Source organism: Carettochelys insculpta, chromosome 2 (genome assembly GCF_033958435.1).
Source record: "Carettochelys insculpta isolate YL-2023 chromosome 2, ASM3395843v1, whole genome shotgun sequence".
Taxonomy (NCBI): Eukaryota; Metazoa; Chordata; order Testudines; family Carettochelyidae; genus Carettochelys; species Carettochelys insculpta.
The window spans coordinates 230,677,798-230,696,224 of record NC_134138.1 but is presented as its reverse complement, the minus strand read 5'-3'; the positions used below and the strand labels follow the sequence as shown (position 1 = coordinate 230,696,224).

At 48.0% G+C, this 18,427-nt stretch overlaps 4 non-coding genes across 4 annotated transcripts; all 4 read left to right on the top strand.

The window, feature by feature from the left end:
- Nucleotides 1-13,678: 13,678 nt before the first annotated feature.
- On the top strand, nucleotides 13,679-13,761 carry TRNAL-AAG (transfer RNA leucine (anticodon AAG)). Its single transcript has one exon. It is a non-coding gene; the product is annotated as a tRNA-Leu (tRNA).
- A 141-nt stretch (nucleotides 13,762-13,902) lies between these two features.
- Nucleotides 13,903-13,985, top strand: TRNAL-CAG (transfer RNA leucine (anticodon CAG)). The gene has a single exon. It is a non-coding gene; the product is annotated as a tRNA-Leu (tRNA).
- Nucleotides 13,986-17,205: 3,220 nt separating this feature from the next.
- On the top strand, nucleotides 17,206-17,288 carry TRNAL-AAG (transfer RNA leucine (anticodon AAG)). Its single transcript has one exon. It is a non-coding gene; the product is annotated as a tRNA-Leu (tRNA).
- Nucleotides 17,289-17,429: 141 nt separating this feature from the next.
- On the top strand, nucleotides 17,430-17,512 carry TRNAL-CAG (transfer RNA leucine (anticodon CAG)). The gene has a single exon. It is a non-coding gene; the product is annotated as a tRNA-Leu (tRNA).
- Nucleotides 17,513-18,427: the final 915 nt, after the last annotated feature.

The following is an 18,427-nucleotide window of genomic DNA, read 5'->3' as shown; positions in this document are numbered from 1 at the left end:
CTGCTGGGCCCATCTTTATACCCCCGGATCATGTATTCTCTTTCTTATCTATGGTGCCAGATTGTACTGGTCTGTCTTTTGTGACGCCAGTTTTTACAAGGGCAATTCTTACTTGATTTGCACTTGTAAAACAGGAGATAAAGAACTTGGGAGTACAGGACATTCTTTTACAAGGGCGGAGATTTCTCTTCTGGGATAACTGTGTGGGTGCATCACTCCATTAATGCCAGCCAAGGGCAGTTCTCTGAGGCCCTTCGTTAACAGTTAGCCTGCTAGCCCTCTCTCTGTGTTTTCAGTTCCTCAGGGTCATGATGAGCCAGCACATCTGAGCTCCTTTAGGAAGGCATCAAAGACTGTGCTGTTTAACTGCTGTTCAGTGCCCTGTGTGCTCTGAGGCACCTTAGAGGGGAGGCAAAATCTGGTCTGTAGTGGGGAGCTTTTATCTGGCTACACTATCCCAGACTTCTCAGAAGCAAGATTTCACATGATCACCAAAGTTCTATGGAACAATAATGGGGAGATTCGCTGACCCTTTTCAACCTATTTTAATTGATATTGGCACTAGAGTGGTTTCCACTGGACCAGTTCAGATTTAATAGTGTATTAATTCTGCCAAAAGGTGGTGTTTTCTAAATTGTTATGAGCCCACAATTGAAGGTGCTTTTGTGAGTGGATGCTAAGTGTTCTACAAACATTCAAAGCACTTTAAATGTGCATTCGGCTACAAGGGTACCATTGTGTGATGATTTTACTGATATTGAACCTAGCTCGCTAGCAACTGTGAGGCAACCACTAACTCTTATCCCATGATCCACTGACTATTCCACAGAAGTTAAAATAAATGACTTTTTATCACAGCCATTGTGGGCTGCATTCAATCATTTACTGTGTTACCAATTCCTGGAGCCATCCAGTCTGCTAAGAATACGGTGTGAAGATCATTCATTTTTCATTCACTTCCATGATATTGTTGTTTTCAATAGCCTTGATTAACTGTACAGTTTTACTTGATGAATCATCACTTTGTGGAAAGTAGTCTTCTGTCAAAAGGAAATGAATTATATTCTTGCTGCCCCACAATATGCAAAGGTTAAAGAAGTTGATCATATGGATTGAAGTAATTTAATTACAGAAACAAATGAATGAGAAATTAAAACTGTTAATTTCCATACCAGATGTGCTTTGCCTACAAACTTGTCTTCAAGATCGAAATTTACTTGTCATTGTCCAAAAGTAAACAGTGCAACTTCTGCTGTCTATCAAAGCTCAACAGTGTTGGAGTCTTTATCGGTAATAGTAGAGATACTGGCCACATTTTCTTCTGTTACAAGCATGTAAATCCATATTAACCTCACAAATAACACACAAGTCAAGTTAGTACAGCAGCTGCGAGCAAAGTTCGTCCAGTTGCTCATTTGCACTTTCACATCAGGATAATTAGTAACGGAGAAAAAGCATGTAGTTGATGGATCTCCTGAGGTCATCCCCTCCATTGATACTACTGTATAATGGCAATAATCCAAAATAAAGCTATTGCACCCGAAGTGGAACTCATCAGGATTTTAATACCTCCATCACAAATTTCCTCGGTCAAGTATAATGCTAATGAATATGCAAGCTGGCCTGGATATGGACAGTTATCAGGATCCTAGTGCAGATGACTCAAGCAGAACATCCTTGTCCTTCTGTTTTAGTGCTTAATAACACTGAAAAGAAGTCATAGTAGCTCTGTGCATCTGTGAGTAAATTAAGGCTTGATGTTAATTTCTTTGGCTTTGGTTTTACACAGCAGAAACTGAACTGACATCTGTGGAGTTACTCCTGACTACAACTGGTCTGACTGAGATCCAAATCAGGCTTTGGTTTATCAAATTGAGTAAGCATTAGAGAGATGACCACCGGCAACTAAACATGCAGACTTTTCCAACCTTTGTCCTACATATGGCAGGGTTTTTGATACTTGACCATCCATAGACAATACCATAGCCCATCCACAGACAATACTACTCTAAGAACCTATGGCTCCATAAAGGACATAGCTGTGTTGGAAAAGCAGGAACAGGAAACAATTCAGAGATTTTAAAGTGCAGTAGGTACATCAAGATCCCAGGGAACTGATGAGGTCGGACATAAGGAAATGGCCTCACATTTCTGCCAATTTATTCAACAGTGACGTGGAATTTTGATTACTAACTCCTGTGTTTTAGATGTTATCTAAATAGTGATATTTTACTAGTACCTCAACAAAAAATGTGTCTTCAGAAGGATTATTACTGACTATTTTTGGAAAAAATGCTATTCAATAGGATTTTGGTTTATTTTACATGCATCACTAGAGTGGCTTCTGTTCATTTTAGTTCATGATTTTGAATTCTCTGATGAGATGCTGTTTTGCAACCCTTGCAGGATTCTCAAACATTTGACTTATTTGACTTAAACCCTTGTACTCTGAGTGGAGCATAGGTCATTAAAAGTCTCCTTCACTTCACTCTGTCTTGAGAGAAAACTTCTAGCTGACACCAGGAGTACCCCAGTTGTTGTCCTTCTATCTCAGAAGATCTTCTCCACATTGTCCCAGGTCTTCCTTTTTTGCATTTTTCTTGAGGGTTCCATGTGAGAACTTGACAGACTATGCTAGATGATGGTTTTCTGACAGTTTGGTCTAGCCATCCCCACTTTCTTCTCTTGATTTGAGCATCAAGTCATTCTTGTACTGCTCTGTTCCACAGCTTCTCATTTGTGACAAAGTGTTGCCATTTGATGCAAAGGATGTATGACAAGCATTTGTTTATGAATGTCTGTAGCTTGTTGTAACCAACCAGGCTCGGGTTCCCCAGAAACAAGGCTGTACGTAGAAGGCGAGTGCTATATTTGGTTTATTGAAAGCACGTGACACCCGCAACAGGAGCCCCGGAGATGCTGCAGTCACCAGTGGGGGAAAACCAGATGCATCGGAGCTTTGCTCGGGGAGAGGCTCTGTAACAGGCCTCCTAACACTAGCTGATAAAGCTTAACTTATTAACATAAGATTGCCTAAAATTGCCCATGCATTCCTTATCATTATCTCTTGTGGCCTACTGCCAGCATAGCCATGAAGTTTTGGCAAGCGTGCTTTGCTTGCAGTTGTTGCCACGGCAGGGTTAGCTGTTTTGCAGCTTTTCACCTTGCACAGACTGGGCTGTTTGGAATTCTCCTGAGGATTCACAGAGGGATCGGACTGCACTCTCGACCGTTACAAAGTCGTCTTGCACCCTACACTTGTGATCTGAAGACTTTTTAGTACACCAGGCCGACCATTCATACAAGTACACACTCTTCACATTTGTAGTGAAGATTCGTAGTTTCATCTTCCCAGATATTATCTGTGAACCCCATATGGGACAAAGAGACTTGAATGCAACTGTTGCTTTCCCTATCCTGGCATCCTCTCACACACCATAGACACAAATTCATACTGATTTCATTAATATCTGCAAGTCTGCCAAAACATATTTGTCCACATGAAGCAAAATAATCCCTTCTGCACAGGACACTTCACTGTCTGGTGGAGTATACACATTATAATATGTTCCTATAGTCTGTGAACATAAAAGCCATCATAATTAAAACAATGTTAAAATAAACTCCTACGTTAACCTGAAACAAAAAATAAGGCATTGGCTGAAATTTTCATCTCAGTGACAAGAATATAATGGCCTCAGTGATCTGGCACCCATGTACTCTAACTGAGAGAAGTCAGTGATGTATTTACATATACAAACATGCATAGAGATACACATCTCATAGGGCTAGAAGAGACCTTGGGAGATTATCAAGTCCACTCCCCTGCCCTTTTGGAAGGGTCAAGCATCTTCCCTTGTTTTCCCCCTGCCCATTTTGCCCCAGATCCCTAAATGGCACCCCTAAGGGCTGAGCTCACAACCCTGGGCTTTACCAGGCTAATGCTCAAACCACGGAGTTATCCCTCCCCCCAAGTAGGGACTGACTTTTGTTTTGTTGATAGGTGCTTTTGAAGAGTAGTGTGCGTTGGGGGACAGTACTTGGTTGTGGTGGAACACTATTTTCAGCACATTTATGTATGACTTTCATATTCTAGTTAGTCAATGGGACTCTCATTGCTATCGTTACTATTTTAATAATGATTCAGTTGTTATAAACAACATCATTACCTTACCATGAATTACAGTAAATTAAAAATATTGCAATCACTTGCAAGCTGTCTTCACTACAATCCCAATTTCAAGACATTCTGTCTCGCTGTAGCTTTCTGGACAGTTAAAGAAAGAGGTGCAGAAATTGGAGAAAGTCCAGACAAGAACAAGAATGATTAAAGGTCGAGAGAACATGAGCTATGAGGAAGACTGAAAGAACTGAGCTTGTTTAGTTTAGAAAAGAGAAAACTTGGAGGGGACAAGATTGCAGTTTTTAAGTATCTAAGAGAGGGTTACAAGGAGGAGAGAGAAAAATTGTTCTCCTTGGCCTCTGAGGATAGGACGAGGAGCAATGGGCTTAAACTGCAGCAAGGAAGGTTTCGGCTGGACATTAGAAAAACTTTCAAACTGTCATGGAGGTTAAATACTGGAATAAACTACCTACAGTAGTTGTGTAATCTCCATTACTGGAGATATTTAGAGCAGGTTAGACAGACATATATCAGAGACGATCTAGAGACGATGTTTGGTCCTGCCATGAGAGCAGGGAAGTGGACTCTATGACTTCTTGAGGTCCCTTCCAGTTCTAGTGTTCTTTGACCCTATGATTCTATGAAACTGCCATCTAGGTTCCCTGGTATTGTTCTGATACACTTTAAGTGTAGCTACATTACTCAGTTGCGTCTGTCCCAGCAATGAGTGAAGATAATTTTTAAGCTTTCTGAAACTGAAGAATGAGTTCAGGATGATACAGGCACAATGAAAAAGGCTTTGATGAATTTGCGAGACAGCTCCAAGATCTCTTTCTTGATGGGTAACTGCTAATTTAGGCACCATCATTTGTACGTATAATTGGGATTATGTTTTGCCATGTGCATTACTTTAACATTGAATTTCATCTGCCATTTCATTGCCACATCACCCAGTTTTGTGATCCCCCTTTGCAACTTTCTGCAGTGTGTTTTGGACTTTACTATCTCAAGTAATTTTGTATGATCTGCAGATTTTACCCCTTTTTGAAGACCATTTATGAATAAGTTGAACAGCATGAGTCTTAGTACAAGCCTCTGTGAAACACAGAATCACAGAATCATGGCTATTTACCTCTCTCCATACCCTTTGTTTCCTATCTTTTAACTGGAGTACCTGGTGATGCTTTCAGGATCAGCTAACAATCCTTAATTTAAGTTAATGACAAGCCTTTTGGTATCTTAATTACCCTGCCTCTACTTATAAACAAACTCACTGCCTCAAGGGCAAAAATTGTTAGCAGCACAGTGACAGAGAGAGAGCCATGTTAGTCCGTATTCTATCGAAACAAAAAAGTAGTCAAGTAGCGCATTAAAGACTAATAAAATAATTTATTAGGTGGTGAGCTTTTGTGGGACAGATGCACTTCTTCAGATGATGATCTGCAGAAGTGGATCTGTCCCATGAAAGCTCATCACTTAATATTTATTTTGTTACTCTTTAAAGTGCTACTTGACTGTTTTTTTGTTTTGTTAGCAGCACGGAATTCATCAGATTCCACGCTCTGGTTCTGGGTGCTAACTGCTGAGCAACCACTATTTCTGTTGGACCTGGAGCCTCGAAACAACCAATGCCTGCTACTATGCTGAAGAAATATTGTGAGCGCTCAGCTAGCCACACACTAAGTACACACCTTCATGGGTGTTCAATGGTGGGATACATGTAAGAAGCACATCTTTAGTTCTTAGGCTTCCTAGATACAAGGATTACGGATGGTTGGCATTATTAGGGCTAGGGATACCCCAAAGGGGCAGAGATGGTTGTAGGTCTCCACCAGATCTGTTAGTTCAAGTTGCCTCTCTGTATTCTCTCCCTGCTTGCTACAGGAGCTATTGTCACTGCTAGAGCTCAGTGAGGTGTAGTTCGGCACCACTCTGCACAGACTGATCTTTTTTAAAATTTCAAATTACTGTCCCAGAACACACACATCTGTGATTCCTCATGCATGCACTAATTGATTAGATCTCTGTCAGTCCTGGAATGTTAATTGAACACTAGATGTCACAGAAGCAGGTGTTTTATAATTTTACATACACAAGTTGGTGGGTTGACATATCACAGTGTTCGAATCCAGACTTTTTCTTGGCAGTGACTTACATATAAGAATATGCGTGTTGACAGCAGATGTGAGGGAAGACCTTTTCATGACTCTATTGCTTCCCACTGTTCTAATGATATTGCCATCCATGCTTCTGAAAAATGTTGTTTATTAAAGATGCTAAATATGGTAGTGGAACTTCACTTTTTCTTGCATCTCGGATAATATGCACAGGTGAGACTTTATCTGGAATACTGTATGCAACTCTGGTCTCCCGTGTTTAAGAAAAATCAACTGATGCTGGAATACGTGCTAAGAAGGGCTACCAGGATGATCAAAGGAATAGAGAATCTGTCTACAAGAGGCGATTTAAGAAGCTTGGCTTGTTTAACTTAATAAAACAAAGGATGATGGGAGATCTGATTGCTCACTGTCACTATATAAGAAGGAAAAGTACCAGGGAGGGAAAGGAGTTATTTAAGCACTAATGCTGATGCAAGAACAAATGAATATAAACTGGCCATCAACAAGTTTAGTCTTGAAATTAGAGAAAGGTTTCTAACCGCTAGAGGAGTGAAGCTCCAGAATGGCCTTCCAAGGGGAAGAGCGGAAGCAAAAATACTAACTTGTTTTAAGACTAAGTATGATAAGTTGCCAACAAGTGACTGCCTACACTGACAAAATGGCAACTGCATTAGCAAATATCTCCAGTGACTAGAGATGGGAAGAGCTTTGAGCTATTACAGAGAATTCTTTCCCAGATGTTTGGCTTGTGGTTCTTGCCTGCTTAAGGTCAGGGTGTAACTGATCACCATATTTAAGGTCAGAAAAGAACTGCAGAAACCCTGGGAAGTTGGGCCTTCGTCTGCAGCATGTAGAATGGGGACACTTACTGCTTTGGCTGGTAGTAAATAGTGGCTTTTCAGTATCTTGAAGTCTTTACATCAAGATCTGAGGATGTCAGTAACTGAGCCAGAGGTTAGGCATCTATTTCAGGAGCAGGTGTATAAGGTTATGTGGCTTTCAATGTGCAAGAGGTCAGACTAGATGATCATGATGGTCCCTTATCATCATAAAGTCTATGGCCGTTTCTACACAGGCGACTTTCTTCGAAAGTGATACGGTAATACACGGCCTGAAATATGCTAATGAGGTGCAGATGCAAATTCCCCATGCCTCATTAGCATACGGTCACATGATTTGGAGTCTGGAAGACTGTTCTCCCGGACTCCAAAACACTGTGTAGAAGCGTGGCCTCGGTGGACCTTCCGGAAGGAAGTCTTTTTTCCAGAGGCCCCTTCTGCCTGCATCCTAGCAACACAAAATTTAACCAGAATCATTCACTCAGGCAGCAACTCTCTTCTCTGAAGACATCCCAGTAAGATACCATTAACCAAGCTTACCACGTTATACGAACTTTCTTCTTCATCATTTCCAGCAATGGTCAAAAGTTGGACTAAAGTAACTTGTAACTTTAATAATTTGCACCTATGTTACATTACTCTGGAGAGTGATGATTGTAATTTTGTAGCCAGACAGCCAGCCCCCTCTCAGACCAGCGTTGCTGGGAAAACAAGGGAGCCAAAACAACAGGGCACTTAATGTAAATTTCAGCACAGCATTTGAAGCTGTGAGAAAGCACAGGTGCTGCTACAGTGTGCCTCTGGGAACATATACAACGGTTAGGCTCACAGCAGACAGAGAAGCTATGACAGACATGGCCCTTAGCCCCTACTAATAACTTGATGCACACACACTAACATCCTAGGTGGGAAAATATTTACCCTAATAAAAGGAATGGGCAGTAGTCGAAACTTATTGTTTCTCTCCCTTGCAAGTGTAAATTAAGTTCACACTACTCTTGCGAGAGCTGGCGTCACCCAGACAGACCAGCCCCAATTTGGCATAAGAAAGGAGAAAGAGAATACAGGACTACAGAGGTATAAGTATGGGACCAACAGCACCATAATTTTTGAGTGCTTTTCACTATCTATCTGCTGGTCAGGTAAGTGACAGCCTCCCAAGGCTTCTGCAGCAAAAGGGGTCCCTAAGCCTTGTCCCTTATTCGTCTTTCTGCGGAATTGAGTGACCGATCCTGGCTTGGCACCGCTGGAATCGAGAGATGCAAGGAGGGTAAGAAGCGCCCACACCTGATCTCCTATCTTTAGTGTACACATATTTTGAAATAGAGCTCTATACTTTGTTGTTTTTTTTCTTTGGGATCGTGGCTTCAGTTTTGTAACTTGTTTGTGTGTGTAACATCTATACATTTAAATAAGTAGGCACTAGCAATTTTGTAACCACATGATTAGAATCTAGTTTAATAAATTTTGGTAACCATTTGTGCATAAGCCTGACTTGTTTCCCTGGGTTACTGTAAAGCAGCCAACACAATTAAAGAACCTCAGCCATTTTGGCTATAAAGCCTGGCCATTAGGTGAGAGTACTAAGAGCCTAGTGTTGAGTTGTGCCGCCTCCACGGGGCAAACTCTTGGGGCGCCTGTCAGTCAATCCTGACTGGCCGCCGCGAAGGGACAGTGAGTCCTAGCGGTTAAAGTCACGGGTGTTTAGGACCTTGGGGCATCCGTCAGCCTGGCCCGGGCTGCCCGCCGTGAAGGGACAGTGAGTCCTAGCGGTTAAAGTCACGGGTGGTGTAAAACGGGCATAGCTGGCACCTCACCAAACATCCGTGGCCATCGGCTAACAAATTTCAGTCCTGCTTGATTTGGAGGCATGAAGGAGCAAGAGATTGAGAATGTGTTTTGCTAAGCACCCACATTAGAAGATTTCATCTTCTTTTATTCCCACAAAGACTCACATAACAGACTGCTATATTCTGGCAAAAATTACTGTTATAGGGCTCTGCACCGTGACAAGTATCAAAGAGGGCTCGATCTTTCAAACACTTGTACAAGTAACTTTATTTATGTAACTAATCCCAAAACACTCACTATGAGAACTATTCCACTGCAGTATTACTGCCATGGTTTGTTACAATGTAGCACCTTTCTTTTTCTACACCTTTGTAAAATATTAACTGGAAATCAAATCAGTGCGCATTTTACAAATTCTTATTATACAGATCATTTTTAAAGCCTTTTATTGCTTCTACTAAATTCGTATTTGTGTCTAATTTTGTAAATATTAAGCAACTCTAAGGCTCTGTCTACACTAGGAAATAGTCAAATTTATTAAAGTCGACTTTCTACCACTAGATGTTACAAAGCTGATGGTGAGTGTTCACACACATTTAAAAAGTCAGCATAGTGAGTCCCCATTACCTTTACTAAGTTCGACTGGGTCAGCAGTGCATTGTGGGTACCTGTTCTACAGTTCCTGCACCTCTGTTACATTCTGGGTTTCTGTGCCATTGTGTTATGGGAAAAAAATACACCACAAGTGGTTGTGGGTATCTGATGTCATCATCCCAGAGTGCATTGCCCTCTCTCCCGGCTCCCATTGAAAACAAACCGCCAAATGTATTTTAGCACCACTTGTCCACAGCCTGCCCCTGGCACACACAGTTACAAGGCCAGTGGGCCAGTCCTGATAAATGTAAAATTCAGAAATAAAAATCTGAAGTTTGCAATTTGGAGCGATTGAAAAGTTGTTTTTGGTATTGTTGAAATGCTTCATTTTGATTGTGTTGTTTTGATTCGTTTTATTTTGACCCAGCATCTGCATGGTAGTGGGGGCAGCCAGAGAGGGTGCAGGGGGCAGCTGGAGAGCCTGGGCTGATTCCTGCTTCCTGTTTCCTACTTCCTGCTCACCTGCAGAGCAGTGGAGGTGAAAGCAGTGGTCAGAATGGACACATTGGGGGGCATTGGGGGATATTTCTGGAGGCCAATAAAATCAAAATTAATAACATTGTGTCTACATTAGCATTAAGTTGACCTAATAAATTTGAATTAGGCATTACTCTTCATGAAAAAGGTGGAGCAGAAAAGTCAGCCATAGGACCCCTTAAAATCAACCTAATGATATTTATAGTGAAGACAGGCACATTGTAAGATCAACCTAACCCCCTCAAAATCAACTTTATGCTCTAGTGTAGACATGGCCTAAGAAAATCATTAAATGTGAAACATAACTACACTTGTACGTTTTTGTGGAAATCAATTTTCAAGTGAGATTCATCTTATTCTGTGGATTAAACTTTCAGCAAGTTGGCATCTTCAGAGATATAATTTAACATCCTATATTAACTTCACAAGGGAATTGATTCAAACTTCCTACATTAACTGCTATTTAGAATAGTTTTTAGGTGTATGTGAGAAAATAGCTATTTGTTTTGAACTTGTTTAACATATGTATTTTTTAAACTTTCCAAAACAATTCAACACTCCATGATTAAGTACTGACTTAAAAATACAGTACTTTAGTAGGAATCATACCATACTGCAGAAAATGACCTGGATATTACAGTGGATGAGAAGCTGGATGTGAGCCAACACTGTGCTCTTGTAGCCAAGAAAGTTAATGGCATTCTGTGGGGCATTAGTCTGAGCTAGCAGATCTAGGGAGGTACTTATTCCTCTTTATTTGGCATGGGAGGTGAGGCCACATCTGGAGTATTATGTACAGTTCTGGTACCCTCATTGCAGAAAGGACATAGATGCCCTGGATAGAGTTCAGCAGAGGGAAACAAAATGATAAGGGGGCTGGAGCACATGATTTATGAGGAGAGGCTGAGGGATTTGGATTTATTCAGTCTGTAGAAGAGAACAGAGAGGGGAGATTTGATAGCAGCCATCAGTTACCTCAGGAGGGGTTACAAAGAGGATGGAAAGAGGTTGTTCTCAGCGGTGACAGATGGCAGACAAAGGAGCAATGGTCTCAAGTTACAGTGGGGGAGATCTAGGTTGGATATTAGGAAAAACAATGTCAATAGGAGAGTGATGAAGCTTTCTAATGGGTTATCTATGGAGCTGGTACAATCTCCTTCCCTAGACGTCTTTAAGTCCTAGCTTGACAGAGCTCTGACTGGGATGTTTTAATTGGGACTGGTCCTGCTCTCAGCAGGGGGTTGGACTTACGCACCACTGGGGTACATATATATTGAAAACAGATGGATGCCATAAACCAGATTTTTCCACTCTGAGGACAATTAATGCCACTCCAACAGGGTTAGGTGGCCATAAAGACCATTGTCCTAGTTCAAGGGCAATATGCAGGTCTTATAAACAGGACGGAAAGATGGGCCAATAGGTGAGTTGCTAGTCTGGGACGAAGGATATGGAGATCCAATTCCCTGATGTTCTGCAGCCTTCCTTGTGACTTTGGGAAAATTATTCACACTTTCTGATCCTCACTTCCTCTTCTTTTTGGGGATAAAGATTGTAAGGCACTCAGATACTGAAATAAAGGGGTGTACCAACCATGCACTGAGCAGGGGGTTGGGCGCCAGGCCTATCAAACAGAAAAGGCCCCACCCCCAAGGCCCTGCTGGGCATGTTCCTAAGGTAGGCCAGGTACAAAGGCTGAAAAAGCCTGGCAGGTGAGGCTGACCAGCAGGGGGGAAGGAACTCCCACAGACTACTGGGAGTCACAGTCACCCGGGGAGCAGCCAAAGCAACTGACCAGGCGGAAGCAGCAGCAACAGTAACCGCCGCAACTGCTGCCACAGGTGCAGCAGTGACAGGAGTGGCAGCCCCCACTGGAGCAGCAGTCCATGGCAGGAGTGGCTGGAGGGGGCAAGACCTGAGGGGAAAAGACAGACTACACGAGGAACGAGGTAGGAAGTAGCCCACAGTGGTAACCCATAAATTCAGCTAATTGCAGTGGGGATCCCCACTGAGTTGGTGGCTGGGCTCTCACACACACCAAAAAGAGAGCCCTGGGCTGGAGCCTGGTAGAGAGGGCAGACCCAAGCACCCCGAACCCCACTTCCCTGTGAGCCGAAGGCAGGGAGGACTTAGGCAGCAAAGGCCTGAATGGGCCATGAGCCCTGCAAACTCTGACTGGGCTGCAGAGGCAGGACGAGGCCAGGAGGCTGGCAAACTGTGACTAGCCTGCAGAGGACAATGAACTGTGACTAGCCTGCAGAGGCCCGCAAACTGTAAATAGGCCACAAAGGATTGACAGGCCCGGGAGGGCCAGAAATTCTGACTAGGCGGCAGAGACCCACAAAGTGACCCGAGGCAACACAAGACTCATGCAGCCAGGAAGCTTGCGAGCTGTGATTGTGCCGCAGAAACCTGACTAGACTGTGGAGCCCTGAGAGGGATTCCGGGACCCTAAGGAGCAAGCTAAGACAAACACAACATGAGCTGGAAACTTAGGACCATAGTTATAGAAAAGGATCTCCTATTCATTTTCAAATCCAACAACGTCACAGAGGGCTTATCCCTAGGATGATTCCACAAATGGTGCAGATCTATCAGCAGCAGCAGCAACAAGAGATTCCGTGAAACACCAGCTTTCATAAGACCCCTCATCTGGATTGGAGTCTGAGGAGGCCCTTTGCCTGTGAAGCGCAGCTTCAGCTGACGACGAGGTCGCCACGCCTCTTCAAGTGGTCTCCCGGAACCAACTTCAACTCCAAGCACAGGGCCGCCCCTGACAACTTCCCAGCCACAAATGATACAGATCTATAGCAGCAGCAGCAGCAGCAGCAGCAGCAACGAGAGATTCCGTGAATGACCAGCTTTCGTGAGACCCCTCGTATGGCCCACTTGGCACAACATTAGCTAGAAGCTTTGGACCGTGGTTCCAGCAATGGTTCTGCTCGTCATTTTCGAATCCAAGAACATCACAGAGGGCTGATCCCCAGGCTGATTCCAAGGAGGCTGAGGAAAGCAACAATGGCTCCAAGAGGTCCCAGGCTCAGAATCCCAACGGTCACGGTGAGTGAAATCACCTGAAAGAGAAGACAAATGCAGAGCAACAGTCAAGCCAAGTCACTCACCCCAAAGGAACTTACTCACGCCTGGTTCGTTCAGCAGGGGGCTCTCCTGCTCAAAGTCCCCCGTTTGCATGCGCTCGAGTGTCCGTTTGGGCTGCGTTCTTTGCTGCCTGCTCTTGCGTGGCTCTCCCCGTGCTGTTTTCTACCAGCGTGGCCATTTTCAGAAAGAGAAGGGGAAGAGGCCAGCAGGACGCTGGCGTGAGGCGCGCCGCTGCCTTTTGAATTCCACTGACGGCCACCCAGGAGAAAAACGTGCCAGCTGGGTGGGGCTGAATGAGTGGTCCAGAGCGCTGCCTTGTGGGGAGGTGTGGCTTCCAAATGCCACTCCTGAAAGTGGGCTGTCAGGCTTTTGTTGCTCGGGGGAAGGGAGGCGCCCTGCTCTTTTGCGTCAGTTGTTTTCAGGGGTTTCCTGTTGATCTGCTGGCGGGAGTTTTTCCGCCCCCGCCTCCGGCCCCCGGGGCCTGGTTGGGAAAGCAGGCCACCTGCTGGCAGGGGCCATGTCCCCCTGCCACCGCCAGCGGCGGGCAGAAAAGAAGGGGAGGGGCCCGTGTGGCCGTCAGGGTGGCCGAGCGGTCTAAGGCGCTGCGTTAAGGTCGCAGTCTCCCCTGGAGGCGTGGGTTCGAATCCCACCCCTGGCAGGCGGCTGACTTTTTCAAGGGCCACCGTCTCCTCTTGGCAGCCAGGGGTGGAGCTTTTGTTGGCACAGCGGCCCTGACTCGCAGTGGGCCGGAGTGCTGCCTGTCTGCCCAGAGGTAGCTGAGGGAGGAGGCCAAGCAGCCGTCAGGGTGGCCGAGCGGTCCAAGGCGCTGCGTTCAGGTCGCAGTCTCTCCTGGAGGCGTGGGTTCGAATCCCACCCCTGACAGGCTTGGGTGCTCCCAGTGTGGCCGGCGTTCCTTTGGAGGTGCAACCTCTTCTCTTCCTGCCCCAAAGGGCGGCCTGCCCTGCTGTGCCCAATTGGCCAGCGGGGAAGGGCACAGCAAGGAGAAAATCCACAAGCGACTCTTTGCTCCAGGCTGTGGGATTTTCCACCCCACTGGGTGCAGCACGTGCTTTGGGGGGACAGGGCACGTTGGGAGGACCCCCGCCTCTGTCAAGCGAAACAGTCCCTTGGCTGACGTCTTACGGAGGTGATGGCAAGATGCTTTGGGCCACAAGCCCGCAGCAGGAGAGGCCGACGAGGCCGCCCTTCGGCTCGGTGCGTGCCGAGGCCTTGTCCCTTGGGTTGCGGCCCAATTGCCGGGAGCTTCTTCGAAACATCCACAACTGGCCCCAGGACGAGCAACTGACGGGAGCCTTCAAGTGTCTGCAAATGGCACGGGTGCCCTCTGCCTACCGAGACGTGCGCTGGAGCCTCTTTCCTGGGAAATGCCCGGGCGGCACACGCCCCGCAGCAGGGGATGCCGGGCCGTGTCAGCCCGTGGAACCGTTTGAAAAGAGGGACCGCTTTCTGGAGGATCGGCACTTTACTCGGCAGCCCTCGGGGCTTCTGACTACACCCTGGCGAGCGCCACAGTCGGTCAGAGAAGATTCTTTCCAGCTAACCTGCGGCCTCACGGGAAACCCATCGCTGGATCCATGCCGTAGAGCCGCTGTCGAGAGCGTCTTCAGCACCGACGGCACTTCTCCCTCCCAGGAGCCCAGCGGCCTCGTGCTGCCGCTAAACGGCTGGCCACGGGGGACAAGGAAACGGTTTGTTCCTCGCTGAGTCTGGTAGCAGGAGGGGCCTGGATTCCATCCGGATGGCCTTTCTGTCTTTCCTGGTGGGAAGGGGATTTTCTGGGGGGAGCGGAGAGAAGTTGGACGCCATCTTTCGGGCTCCCACAGGGGCATTGTTGGAATTTCCACGAACTGCTTGTCTTTCATCGCCGCTGCTAGTTCCACCCTCTGCTTTTGTGTCCTTCTCCTGCTGCGCTTTTCCCCTCTCTGCTTTCCTGTATTGCTTTCTACCATGGGGGTTTCTACCGGCTGTGAGACTTTGAAAATCGGAGCAACAAGCTTTGGGACCAGGATGGGCCTAGCTTTGGTGCGGCTTGTCTTTCTCTCCCGGTGGAGAGAGGCTTTTCGGGGATGCCTGGGAGAAGTTGGGCTGCGTGTTTAGGGCCCAGACGTGTAGATTGCTTGAGCTGCCATTTCTTCTTGCCTTCCCCTTCGCAGTAGCATTGCTGGCTGTGAGGCTGAGTCCTTTTGGGCCATGCTAGTTCTGCCTCTTCTCATCTCTTGCCCTGTTCTGGGCTCTTTTCAACTAGTGCTCTTTGAAAGTTTAAAAGGAGCACGTTAGGGGCGGAGCGCTGCCTGCTGCCAGAAGCGACTAGCTGCCGGCGGCCTCCCTGGACAGAGCCATGTCCTCCTCCCTGCCCGCCCCGGATCGCTCGGAAAGCTCTTGGTGCAGGCTGCAGCCGGGGGACTAAGCTGCCATCCGAAAAGTCTTGGGAGTACCTCCTCTCTTAGGCTGGGTCAGCAGCCCTTCCAGGCTGAGTTTGTGTCGCAGATGCACTCCTGAAGCGATGAGCTGGGCTCGAGACTAGAGAGTGCAGGCAAAACGGAGGAGCCTCAGGGTCCCCTCATCCTACAAGCATGGAACACTGCAACTGGAAGGGACCTCCAGAGGTCATCGGGTCCAGTTCCTTGCCCTCTTGGCAGGACCAACCAGCATCTAGACCACCCTTGTCAGGTGTCTAAGGCCTGAAATCCTAGTTATCTTTGGGAAATGAGGCACTTGAGTCCAACTTTGGGGTATTTTTTTCGTTTCTGAGCCCGTTGGGACTTAAAGGCCAATCCTGCAAACCTTGCAAAGCCAAAACAAGGCCTAATTTTAGACAGTCTCTTCAAACAAGTGACAACAAATTGCGTGGTTCCGAATGCGTCCTATGCGTGCAAATTGCACGTGGTAGCCTTCCTCATGTGAAGGGAAATCCATTGTTTCTTCCTGTCTGGGAGCACGCTCCAAACGGAGAAGCACACGAGTGGGTCACCTGGGCGTGGTCGTTCTTCCTTTCGACGGTGGAGGAGGGAGCCATTCGGCTTGTGGCAGTCTCCCAGGCTGTTGCTTCCGATGTGGATTGGAGTCTGAGGAGGCCCTTTGCCTGCTAAGCGCAGCTTCAGCTGACGACGAGGTCGCCACGCCTCTTCAAGTGGTCTCCCGGAACCAACTTCAACTCCAAGCACAGGGCCGCCCCTGACAACTTCCCAGCCACAAATGATACAGATCTATAGCAGCAGCAGCAGCAGCAGCAGCAGCAGCAGCAACGAGAGATTCCGTGAATGACCAGCTTTCGTGAGACCCCTCGTCTGGCCCACTTGGCACAACATTAGCTAGAAGCTTTGGACCGTGGTTCCAGCAATGGTTCTGCTCGTCATTTTCGAATCCAAGAACATCACAGAGGGCTGATCCCCAGGCTGATTCCAAGGAGGCTGAGGAAAGCAACAATGGCTCAAAGAGGTCCCAGGCTCAGAATCCCAACGGTCACGGTCAGTGAAATCACCTGAAAGAGAAGACAAATGCAGAGCAACAGTCAAGCCAAGTCACCCACCCCAAAGGAACTTACTCACGCCTGGTTCGTTCAGCAGGGGGCTCTCCTGCTCAAAGTCCCCCGTTTGCATGCGCTCGAGTGTCCGTTTGGGCTGCGTTCTTTGCTGCCTGCTCTTGCGTGGCTCTCCCCGTGCTGTTTTCTACCAGCGTGGCCATTTTCAGAAAGAGAAGGGGAAGAGGCCAGCAGGACGCTGGCGTGAGGCGCGCCGCTGCCTTTTGAATTCCACTGACGGCCACCCAGGAGAAAAACGTGCCAGCTGGGTGGGGCTGAATGAGTGGTCCAGAGCGCTGCCTTGTGGGGAGGTGTGGCTTCCAAATGCCACTCCTGAAAGTGGGCTGTCAGGCTTTTGTTGCTCGGGGGAAGGGAGGCGCCCTGCTCTTTTGCGTCAGTTGTTTTCAGGGGTTTCCTGTTGATCTGCTGGCGGGAGTTTTTCCGCCCCCGCCTCCGGCCCCCGGGGCCTGGTTGGGAAAGCAGGCCACCTGCTGGCAGGGGCCATGTCCCCCTGCCACCGCCAGCGGCGGGCAGAAAAGAAGGGGAGGGGCCCGTGTGGCCGTCAGGGTGGCCGAGCGGTCTAAGGCGCTGCGTTAAGGTCGCAGTCTCCCCTGGAGGCGTGGGTTCGAATCCCACCCCTGGCAGGCGGCTGACTTTTTCAAGGGCCACCGTCTCCTCTTGGCAGCCAGGGGTGGAGCTTTTGTTGGCACAGCGGCCCTGACCCGCAGTGGGCCGGAGTGCTGCCTGTCTGCCCAGAGGTAGCTGAGGGAGGAGGCCAGGCGGCCGTCAGGGTGGCCGAGCGGTCCAAGGCGCTGCGTTCAGGTCGCAGTCTCTCCTGGAGGCGTGGGTTCGAATCCCACCCCTGACAGGCTTGGGCGCTCCCAGTGTGGTCGGCGTTCCTTTGGAGGTGCAGCCTCTTCTCTTCCCGCCCCAAAGGGCGGCCTGCCCTGCTGTGCCCAATTGGCCAGCGGGGAAGGGCACAGCAAGGAGAAAATCCACAAGCGACTCTTTGCTCCAGGCTGTGGGATTTTCCACCCCACTGGGTGCAGCACGTGCTTTGGGGGGACAGGGCACGTTGGGAGGACCCCCGCCTCTGTCAAGCGAAACAGTCCCTTGGCTGACGTCTTACGGAGGTGATGGCAAGATGCTTTGGGCCACAAGCCCGCAGCAGGAGAGGCCGACGAGGCCGCCCTTCGGCTCGGTGCGTGCCGAGGCCTTGTCCCTTGGGTTGCGGCCCAATTGCCGGGAGCTTCTTCGAAACATCCACAACTGGCCCCAGGACGAGCAACTGACGGGAGCCTTCAAGTGTCTGCAAATGGCACGGGTGCCCTCTGCCTACCGAGACGTGCGCTGGAGCCTCTTTCCTGGGAAATGCCCGGGCGGCACACGCCCCGCAGCAGGGGATGCCGGGCCGTGTCAGCCCGTGGAACCGTTTGAAAAGAGGGACCGCTTTCTGGAGGATCGGCACTTTACTCGGCAGCCCTCGGGGCTTCTGACTACACCCTGGCGAGCGCCACAGTCGGTCAGAGAAGATTCTTTCCAGCTAACCTGCGGCCTCACGGGAAACCCATCGCTGGATCCATGCCGTAGAGCCGCTGTCGAGAGCGTCTTCAGCACCGACGGCACTTCTCCCTCCCAGGAGCCCAGCGGCCTCGTGCTGCCGCTAAACGGCTGGCCACGGGGGACAAGGAAACGGTTTGTTCCTCGCTGAGTCTGGTAGCAGGAGGGGCCTGGATTCCATCCGGATGGCCTTTCTGTCTTTCCTGGTGGGAAGGGGATTTTC